The sequence below is a fragment of the Melanaphis sacchari genome, unplaced genomic scaffold (genome assembly GCF_002803265.2).
Source record: "Melanaphis sacchari strain LSU unplaced genomic scaffold, SCAv2.0 Contig1_pilon_pilon, whole genome shotgun sequence".
In the NCBI taxonomy this organism is placed as follows: domain Eukaryota; kingdom Metazoa; phylum Arthropoda; class Insecta; order Hemiptera; family Aphididae; genus Melanaphis; species Melanaphis sacchari.
In genome coordinates, this window is record NW_020270976.1 from 6,154,979 (window position 1) to 6,167,365 (window position 12,387).

General features: G+C 26.5%; 1 protein-coding gene across 2 annotated transcripts in view; it reads left to right on the forward strand.

Moving 5' to 3' along the window:
• The first annotated feature begins 6,040 nt into the window (after positions 1 to 6,040).
• Positions 6,041 to 12,387, forward strand: part of LOC112593109 (cationic amino acid transporter 4) — a 41,269-nt gene continuing 34,922 nt past the window's right edge. The window contains exon 1 of one of the 2 annotated variants that reach the window (XM_025337389.1): positions 6,041 to 6,423. The gene's annotated coding sequence lies outside the window, so the exon portion shown is untranslated. The remainder of the gene's footprint in view (positions 6,424 to 12,387) is intronic. The other variant, XM_025337390.1, reaches the window with a different exon arrangement.

Genomic DNA, 12,387 nt, shown 5'->3' on the forward strand with positions numbered 1-12,387 from the left:
CAAATTTTGTGTCAATTATTAAAGTTTAGATAGAAGGCAGGTATATGAGTATATACTATATACTACTTACATAGTAAGTGGGTAAAGTGTGTATGAGAATCAAAATACAAACATGCATTGTAATAGACTCTGTCTATTGTGTGATGTTTAAGAATCAAAAATTAATATATTTTTTTAAATGTATGCTTACGTTATAACTTATAACCTTATAGCAATGTATTACCCAAGATCTATAAGTGAATGTGATAGGCACTGTATACCATTTCATTTTAAACTGAAATCGGGCAAGGTTGTATGGGCTTCTTAAAAAAAATTATTGAAGACAAAATAATTAATATAATAATTATAGAGTCCCTGCTTAATCGACGACATGTACACTTATCTATAAAAAAAAATAATGACGGATATTTTTTACTTATTAACTAGAAAAGAACATTTATCGTATTGATTTAAATCTTATATTTACTTTGAACATTTAAATAACGTTTATCCATTGACTATAAATAAATACCATAATATTATACATTCATGTATTATTATGTTTATCACACCATTCATACATGGTTATATTCACTTATTCGTCTAAATAAATCTTGCTCTTACATTAGTTTGATGTGCTTTATACTCATAAATACTAATGTATTAATAATATATTGAATTATTTGGTTTATATAATACACATTATGTAATATACGATTCAATTTTAAATTCTGAGCTTAGCGAGAAATGTATCAGTTTTACAATATATGAGTATTTTTATTGATTTTTTTGTTTTTAAGTATGACATCACTTATCACATTCTGGAGTAGTAAAAATCTTCAACATTGAGGATGATTTTTGTTAGAAAAATTGATCTTATTGGTACTTAAAAACGTCTGATATAGAAAATTCTCAGTATTTTTTGAAATATTTAGAAAAAATTCAGCAAACTATTTGGTAACCACGATGCTGCATTTATAATCGATATAATAAAATATGATGTAGACTACCATAGTGAATGAGAGTCGAACAATTTAAAATGTTCAGATAATCAATTTGAACACTCTATCAGGTAATAGTAAGTTGTTTTATTTAGGTAGATAATTTTTATTCCTCAATTAAGCGTAATTATAAAATATTCGAATTAGTTTATATTTATAGAGCCTTTAATTTCCAGCTGTACGTTTATCATTTATTGTATCATTATATAGGTATATTGTATAAAGCGTATAAGCATATAATTAATTTAGTAGGTATGTTTAATTTAAATATTTAAATTGTTGTTTCAACTTATTTTATTCATAAATTGATATTTATTAAGTTCGAAATGGTTTATTAAGTAACTGAAAAAATGCTTAATAATAGATGATGGGTACAACTATAGATTAATTAGATCTTTAAAATAAATAATTTCTTTTAATTACAAATTTTATTGAAAAATTTTTAAAAAAATGGTAATATGTGGGTCTCGCTCTGGTGTACATAAGGTGTCTAGTGAGTCACTATTATTGGTGTGTTAAATTTGAATTCAATTATATATATGATAGTATGCGAAAAACGATTCTAAGCAGAGACGGTCTATTAGAATGTTAGCCTTTAACATTAAATATATTTTATGTTTTTTGTATGTGTAGCTATATAAAGTCATTTATTTTAATTTCGGCATTACCATATGCTAATAAATTTTTTCCAAAAATGTTACAATTATATATTGTTTGTATTTTATAATTATATCAATATATATTACTCAAAATTTAATAACATATTTCTATAAATACCCTAAAACTGTGTTTATATATTATTTACATCATTTTTTCAAAATTCTAAATTTTAATGCACACATATAAATATTGTGACTATATATTTTTATATTTTTTAATTTAAAAATGAATCACCTATTAGGAACCTTGTATTATATTTTTAAACATTTTTTACTTATTCATACATTTTTTGTTGACATTAATAATATAAGAAATTTAAAAAAATCTAAAATTTCAATCGTTTATAACCATCTCAAAAAAATTCAAAGTATTTTTTATCATACACGTATAGAAATGATAATATAAACATTTGGTGAACATTTCAAGTTTTTTCTGTTTTTGAATTATAACAAAATAAGAAAATCGATTGGTTAAACACTGGTTTTGCATAATTAAATATTTATTTTAATATAATTTATAGAGTTAATAGTTAACATGTTCTGTTTTTTTTTTTTTTTTTGTATACTACTTATCGTTTAAATAGATATAAAAAAGATTTAATACGCATAATTATGAAATAAATACATTCATTGCTTCGCTCGGAATCTAAAATAATATAATAATATAGATACACATAAAAATGAGGTAAGATAATGGTTGAATTATACTTCATTTTTTTAAAACAATTCTTGTGTCTTGTCTGAAACAAATCAGTAAAAATCCGTGTTTAAAATATACACTATACTATACTTATACAAATAAAAATCAAATAATCTATTGTAATTCTTAAAAAATGTACCTATGTTCTAACAAGCGACGTTTATTGATGAAGGTATTATTCATATACATATTTTAAAGTGATACTGATTTGTTAGAATATCATTATTCACTTGTTATACACATATCATTTTTTTGTAATTTTAAATTTGTCACTTTAAATGATTTTTGTGTTAATATAATATTATTGTTACAAAATTACTTCCTATGTATCATTTAAGTCTACATTGTATTTGACTATTTCAGTTATACCTACTTAACAATATCTATATGAAGTTAAAATTTGTAATTTTAAACATTAATTTATATCGCTTTGTTCAAAAAAACCTGTGTATTCTGATGTTAGATTTTAAAACAATGATAAGACATCGTGTTAAAAAAATCTATTCTATGCAGAGTTTGATAAAGATCACTCTTGCTGACGTGTTATCAAATATTTTCATTGGCTGTCACTGTAATTTTTCATTATGCTTAGAAAATCAAAAAATTATTAATTAAAGAACCACCCATGCTCAATTTTCTATAATGGGAAAAAATGTTCACTGAAGAAGAGGAAAAAATTAAATGAATAAAAATCATTGTAAAACCAACTCTTTGTGCAGTTCGCAGAATCTTCTAAAATTTTAATTGCAATTATCGTGCATAAAACTCTTTGCAATAAATAATACTGATAATAATACATATTATAGCACGTCATAGCTAAAGGTAAAATTATAAATTAAAACATTTTTCATTGAATATTTTAAACTTAGCTTGTAAAACAAAAATTCACAGACAAATATTTAATCATATAAAAAATATGTTTTTATCAACATGGTGAATCTTAAATTTACTATTTAATTCTTAATTATGTATCTACTCATCGATGGTTATTACATTGTATTCAAGGTTCGTTTAAAATATAAAATGTATTACCATTAAATATTAAAATTGACAACTGTATTATGCTAATACGCATATTTTAACGTGAAAATAAATAAATGAAAAATAAATAAATTATAAAATAAATTATTAAATGCATATTTTTATCAGCTGTAATCATTTTACTGGTATCGCTATTATTATTCATTTTATGACATTGAAGTTGTATTTTTATTAATTTAAATATTTAAAAAAAACCCTGTTCCAAGATCACTTTTTATTATATTTGCTGTGATGTTTTAAAATAAAGTTATTTAAAAAAATACCAAACATAAACTGTTTTGAAAATATTACTATAATTTAATAATATATTATTTTTATATTCAAATTTTAAGTACTTTAAGTAATTCTAATATTTTTAATTCCTTAATTATCTATGCTTTTTTAAAAGGACAAAATTATCTTTAATTTTACTCATCTTAAAGTACCAAAATAATATAAGTAAAACAATAAAATGTGATAAAAATATTTAGTTACCTTCGAATAAATGTCATGTATTCGTCTCCTGAAAAAAAAAGTGTAGATTAAAATGGGCTCTGGTTCTAAATATCTATTTTTTTTAGTTTGAAAATTGAATAATGAGCTCCATCTATGTTTAAATAGACTAAACTTTGCCAAAGTAAACTTTATCAAACTTTAGTTAACCGAACAGTATGTCAGCATGCGACATATATCACTGCTAAATTATACCGTAGAAATTATCGATGTAATAATTTTCAATGCAGTCTTTCAGCTGAAAGAATTTATAGTACCTATTTATTTTAATCATGTCTATACAAGATTAGATAATAATCTAATAAACTTGTTGATTTAAAAACATGATATTTGTCCATATTTATTATTAATTACAAAATCATCAGTTTTCTTTTCTTTTCCTTTTTCAATAATAAAATATATTTTTATAACCTGTGTATAATATATAATAATTTTTGGTAATACATATTATTGACTTATCTACTTAATAAATTCATAAATATATGTAACATTTTTAATATGTTAAAATTGTATACGTTTTGTATTTAATAATATAATAATGACGTATTTCAGTGAATATTGTAAATAATAGTATAAAACTTATTGCATAATATATTTAATAGTTGAGACCTACTGAGTAGTCTTTATAGTTGTAATCAATTCTGCGAGTTAACAATATTCGGTAAGACATGCTTTTTAGAAAATCAATTAACACCTAGAGATTCACGTGGTTTCTACAATACCTTCAAAGTCGAAATAATAACGTAAAAGCACAGTTATTTGTTTACCGTGTGTACGAACTACTCCAATCATCATACCTCATAATATTAGTATATTAATTATTAGTAGTTAGAATACCTATTATACACTCTATTATATTATAATGAGAATAGGTGTACCACATACGTTAATATAAACAGTTGTATGATATTTTATAGGGTTACATAGAAAAAATTTAAATCGCGGACAGTTGTACAATTTCAGATAGAAAATAAATGATATTATATGTTTACATAATTTATTATTACACATTTAAATAGGGTAGGTACAGGTAATTCTATAGTTATACTGTAAATTTAATTAAATAATCATTAATGTCATAATACACATCATACTATTAAATAACTACCTAGTGAATAACCATGAACTATATATTATTATAATATAAGCATAAAAATTCAATTGATTATATTATACAGTTTTATTTACACGCTATGTGCATGCTTTGTGCATTTTCGAAACGTTCACTGTCGACAATTGAAAGTCGCATGTAGGTATACGGTATACGCTTAAGAGTTAAACGTGTGGCAAATTATTTCAAATAATTGTGTTTTGGTTTTTATTTTATTCTCTCCTTGCTGCGTACAAGGTCCGTGAACATTTTTTCGGATAAAATTTTGAACAATTTAATCTCAATAATTGTGTTTCCCGGTTTATTTTTACCGTACAAAGTGTCCGCGGTACTACTCAGATCAAACAATTGACCGTACAAAATGTCCTCTTACCAATGTACTATGTAGACATTATAACGATTATTACACCCCCCCCCCCCGCATACGCACCGTCGATGTAGGTATTTTAATCGCATTATAATTATCGTGCGTTTGTGCGCGTCCAAGAGTTCGTTAACGAATCGGGATTTTAATTAATTATTTTCGTTAAAACAGACGCTGGAGAACGTCACGGCAAGGCGACCGCCTTGTAATAACAACGCTGCAACAGCTAGAAATATTACAACATCTCTTTTACGCATTTATCTACCTTTTTTCTGTGTCGCACGTAGTACATTATAACATAATAATAATAATAATAATAATAATATAACGAAATCGTGTGTACCTGCTCAAAGGTGGGTAATGGGTATGTAGTATATACACGCCGTGTCCGTATGGCGGCGTGGGCAAAATACTTCCCACGGCTATGTCAAAACGTTTTCGTTCGGCCATACCAACGGTTAGATGAGACCCAAGTTTGCCCTCCCTTAGAAAAAAATCCTGTCACCACTATTGTGATTTGTAGTGTTGGCATCGGTCGCAGCTGTCGACCCATCGCGCTTAAACGATATCTATGAACCTCTGCACAGTACTACGACTACTACGGGTAATATTGCCGCCGTACGTGGTCGGCGATTTGCCCGCGCATGAACGGTACGACTGACGAGCGCGACCCCCGGACCGCGTTCGCAAATCGATTTTTCCGTGTCCGCAGACCAGTACGTCACCCAGTGCGTCCGTGCCGCCGTCTGGTAGTCGTCGTTTAAAAACAAAAGAAAACAACTGCGAAAATCCCACAATTATTGAAAAACCGTCCGTCGACGTTCTGTGTGTGTGTGATATATGTATATATATATAATATGTAAAATATAACATGTCGGATTAATCATAATATTGTACACCTACGCAACTGCGCACAATCGAACGCGGTGCGGTCGGTGGCGGAAAACGCGCCCGCTGTCGTGAGGACGAAAAACGAAAATAAAATAAAAACTTAACACAAATCCGAAAACATGTACGCCGCCGATTTGTGCTGACCGCGCGATTTAACGCATATTACTATACCGCAGTGTTGTTTGGTAAGTACCTACCTAGTTCAAGCCCTTTTCTACATAGTCGCCGTATAGGTATGCGTTTATCCGCCGACGCGTCGCATGAAATTGAAATATGGTTATTAAATCGTCGCAGCAACGTTAGGAATTAGTCGCTGCAATATGCACACCCATCCGTTTAATATCGACACGTACAGTAGGTACTTACGCATACAGGGTGCATCCGGGGGACTTGTGTTCAAAAACGTCTTGTCGGAACTCCGGCGGATACACTCTGTATGCGCGTGCACATATTATCGATAAAAATTACCTATAACATATTGCGTGTTATAAACCGCACTAATATACTCGATTTTTCCCCGTCGTTTTAAGTTTTTTTTTTTTTTTATAATATGTTCTCTTCACGCTCGTGAATAAAACCCGTTCCGCATGCCGGTTTTTGAATAATTTTAAGCATAATAATTTTTGATTGCCGTTTTGAATATGAATAGTACAGCTGTGAGTTACGCCGGGGTAAGGTCGGGACAATACTTTGTGTCTGGCTATGCGTGTTCTTAAGTGACGGATATGTGTACATTTGGGCGAAGTTTAGCTATACCTTCTTGGATTTAACGGTATCTTTTCGGCTATTTCACGTGTAGACGTTTTTGAAGAAGTCATGTGAATACGTTGCGATATTTTTCTGACCGATGGTTTGTAGTTTTTCCGAAAAACACGTCTTACAACAATTTTGATAATATAGACGATTTATTTTATAACTAGCGATTTCTTAACTCGAGGTTACGGTAAAAAAAATAAATAAATGGCATTTATTTAATATTAATTCTACATAATTCAATTTAATAAAATAATATTTAATGTTGAAAAATTATATTTTGAAAACGTTGATTTTATATTAATTGATTTTTGCTATTTTCTACTGTATTTAATGTTTAACAGAAACTAATAAATACGATTGTATCAGTATTACCTATTATTTAATAAATAAAAGTACTCGTCAGATGGCAGAGATTAAATTAATTATAATAGCATATAGTCAATACGACAATATAAATTGATATAAATTAATGTATATAATTATATATAAATCAAGAACATTTAATTCCCTAATATTTAATATAACGTACGAAGAAATAATGTGCACTAATATATGCGTTTACTCAACTATTCAGATGTGCGTTCGTTATATCTTGATATAATCCCTTTTGATTAAAAAATTTAGATAAATTATAAAAAAAACTCTTTAGAAGTTTGGTTAGGTTTGATAGGTTGATAATTACTAATATAATATAATAATATTTTTAAAACTACGATTTCATGCATTGCTCAGTAAAACGTCAATGGTTATATTAAACTATAATCTTTCTTTGTGCTTAAACATTAAACATGTTTAATAGTATGTTTTATGTATATTATTGCTATGGAAACACTTAGGTATTTAGTTGCTATTATATTTTATGGTTTCATGGTTACAAAAACGTATTTGTTTGAAAGAAATGTTTTTTAAAACTTATTTATATTCACACATTTTTAGCCCGATGATTGACTTATAGTTGTATTGCTTAAAGACGATAACGCGTCATATTAATTGCCCAATAAAGTAGTTTATACATTTGTTATTATTTAATACATCTATTATAAAAATAAGGGCTATTTAAATTAAGATTTGTAATATAAATCTTCCTTATTGAGGGAACTTTTTAAAATATGTAAAAAATGTAAAAGTATTTCCTTATTTTTGTCAAATATAATATTTTTAATCAATAACTTGAATATTTAAGTTAACGAAAATAACAATAATAAATTATCATTTTTATTGAGGGAACTTTTTAAAACATGTAAAAAATGTAAAAGTATTTTCTTATTTTTGTCAAATATAATATTTTTAATCAAAACTTGAATATTTAAGTTAATGAAAATAACGATAATAAATTATCATTATATTTAAGAAAAACGTATTTATATATAATATATATATATAATACAAAATAATATACAAAGATAATGCATTTAATGTTTATTTGGTTTAGTTATCATTTAAAAGCTGTTTGACAGAAAATGTACAGTAGTTTTTCTTAGGCGTTTATATAAAAATCATTTAGAAATTCGAAAATTCTTAGTTATGGAATATTTATTTTAACTCTTTTAAATGTATATATAAATAATATAAATATTATAATATATTACATTATTACGTTAACGTAAAGAATTTTTTTTTTTTTTGATATTAAAAGGTTATGTATATTTTACATATATACATAAATAAATAAAAATAGGTTTGAAGTATTTTTTGACAAGGTTTTTTTTTATGAATACTACATACTTGTTTATCGTGATATGAGATGCATTTTTTTTTTCTAATTAATTTAAATTAAATTATGTACTTATAAGTTTTTATTTTATATTTGTTGATAATATCAAAATAAACTATACAATTATGTACCAAGAGTAGAATTTTATAGGCATACAAATATATTCCATGTAGTAAATAATATAACATAAGATAATTATGATAATTTAAAAAGAATAAAACTTTGTTTGCATAAATTAAAATTAATTTGTGTTTTTTTTATTTTTTAAATGCGTTTTTAATCATATTTAATTAAAAATATAATAAAATCATTGCTATTTCCAGAAAACAGTTACTATCTATGCGGCTATGCTATTGTTTTGAGTAAAAAAATTTTATGTTATTAAATTATTAACTTAATATCAATGATAAATTATTTTTAGTAATAGAAATATTACTAAAATTAAAGAAAAACTATAAAAATCTACAAATAGAGCACCCTATTTGTATTTCTTTTTAATTAACAATAGTGCTTAATTAGATTTAGATACGGCATTTGCACAACTGTCTAAAAAAAGTGTGTCGTATGTGTAAAAATAAGAGAATTAGACAGTTAATGTACCTATTTAGAATCTTTCGTATGTAAAATATGTTACTTTGCTATTATATTATAATTTTAACTATATGTTTGAAATACAATTACTTCTATGTTACTATCAACAAATTATAATATACCTAATTCATTTACAATCTAAACATTTCTACATTTTTTTTTTTTATTGCGATTTAATAAATTATTAGGTATTATAATTTATCGTTTAAAATATTTCAATAGCTTATTGTGATTTAAGAAACAAGCATAATTGTGTTCAAAACTATTCCGCAGGTCTTGCCAAACATTTTTAATATTTATTCATTAAATTCCTTGAGTGTAATCAATATGTCTATTGTATAAAAAATTAAAAATGAGTATACTTACAAGTTATATAAATTAAATTATCTTAAAAAATAATCAAGCAATCAGTAATAAACTCTCTTTATAATTTACTGAAAGCATATTATACCTGCACTAAATAGTAACAATTAAGTGCAGAAGACTCTCATCTCTAATTTTTTTTTTTTTTTTTTTTTAGAGGGGAGACTTAGTTTTTCAAGCTGCATCTAAATATTCTAAATGCGTACATTTAATTATGGTTTTTAATATTTAATATAAAATATACATTACAACTATAATATAATTATTATTAATATATGATTAAACACCTAAGCATAATACAAATAAACAAAGAATAAACAAGTACAATTTTCTCAAAAAAAAAACCATCTATTAACGTAGATTAGGCTGGTTGATTCTGATTAAATTTTATTAACCAAAGTATAGCTACTGTATTTCTCTCAAAGCTAATACTAACTTACCTAAATGCAATATGAATGTAATAGTATAATATATTTATATTATTTTAAATTGAATTTGTACGTATACAACGTCTAAACATTTCATCAGTTACATATACCTATAGGTACATACTTTATTTAGCTATTAAATGTATTTATATATGTATTGATATAATATTAATAGTATAAAGGTAGTATGACATTAATTGAGCTTAAATATACTTATATGTATTACCACTTATTATAAAATAGGTGCGTTAATTCAAAATGAGTGAAATAAATAACAATTAGTATTATCTACAAGATTAGATATATCTATAACTTAACCTTATATCTGAACTACATATAAACATGGTATAAATCATTAATCATTATTATCTATATCAACTATGATGTATATGTATATTGTACATAATATATTTAATTTAATTTTTTAATACTAAATCGCGATTATATACCGGATACATTATAGGTAATCGTTTTTATTGATACACAGAATTCCGAAATACTATTAATTTTACTCCCGAGTAATCAATGTTAGATAGGTATTAAGGTTTTAAACATTATCCAATATTCATATTATATTATTTTACTGTTAATCATTCTATAGCTGCGTGGAACGTATAATATGTACTATACTATTTTAATTAAAAAAATTAATTGATGCAATAAGAACCAATAGTTTAATAAGTAACAAGTATTATGTACAAAAGTAAAAGGTTTGGCAATGATAAGATATTATTAATCCTTAAGGAACTATATTCGATTAGAACTTGTATTCTAATTTTTCTAATGCTTCATTATTTGTATAGAAAACGAGTAAAAACGACCAGATAGCTGCTATAATAAATACATAATTAATGAACCTAATGTTTATTTTAATTTTTAAAAGCTTAATAACAATTTAGGTTAAGTATTTTTTTGTTATTGATTTTAAAAAACACCGTCGTTCACGATAAATTTATCTTAATTAAAATAATAACTATAATTTCATACTGCACATTATTCATTGATGTAATACAATATATTTGATTTAATTAATTTAGTCTATAAAATGTTGCGTCAGTGAGCCTCTCTAACACCTATCGAGGTTGTCACTGAACACACGGTCCTCCGGAACCTTGGAAGTGATGGGGGGAGCTTATGATGTAATTAATTGAATGAACAAATAATAATAATTAAACGGAATATATATGTATTACAAAAAATAATATAAGGAGAGCACCATTAACAACGTATATATATATATGTATATGAGGGAAATGGGGAGCACCACCCTGAAGAGAGCTGGACCTCGATGATGAACTTCAACGAAAGGAAGCTGATCTGCTTTTCGTTCTTGAGCTGTGGAAAACCTCCGGAGCTGGAAACGACCACGTGGATTCAGAGCACGCTGAACTGCTATCACGCGGATACGAAGCACCCACCGACGTATACAAGGTTAAAGAATGGCTGAGCACGAGCGAACGGTGAAATTGGAGCGTGTAATCACCTTTATATTTCAAAAGAAACCAATAGCCAAGAGCAGCTATATGCAAAATATGCGATTTGCAAAAAGACGAGAGCACGTGAGAATAACGGACGACGGAGCAGAACGAACAAAGAGCCGTTGGCGGCGGCGTCCGCATCATTACCCGGACCAGGGCGGCGGGCGCAACAGTGTCCAACATTAGGAGTGACCGAGCGCGGTCGTGGATCATATGTCCAAGACCCGGGGCAACGTGAAGTGGGTACAATGGACAAACGGATCGAACAAAAATGTTTGGTGATGAACGATAAACAAATATATAAAATATAAAACATAAGCGTATTAGTTATTATAAAAATATTCTTATGATGTATTATTTAAAATCATGTGACATTTAAAAACCCAATAGTTCAGTGATCAATTACTGTTCTAATTATAATTTTAACTAAATAAAAATACTGTTGTTTGGTTTACGTTTTTATGTGCATTAAATGTTAATTTATTATATTTTAAATCCAAACCTTTAGCCTTTGATCGGAAATACAAATTTAAAACTATCATCAGTGATAAATTTTTTGGACACAATATGTTAAAAAATTAAAGTTAGAAACTAAGAATATCAAAAATTAGTATAATTTTATTGCAATTAAATCTTTATTTGTCATTCTCCATCGGAAATTCACAGTGGGAGTAATACTGCGCTAGCACTGACAGCCAGCGTTAGCATCAACACCGTCATATATCTAGGATAATTAACAGATTGTTAGTACTGAACTTCCAGCACTTGGCCATTACTAAATACCAGTTTTAAAAATTTAGTACCTAAAACTACGTAAAA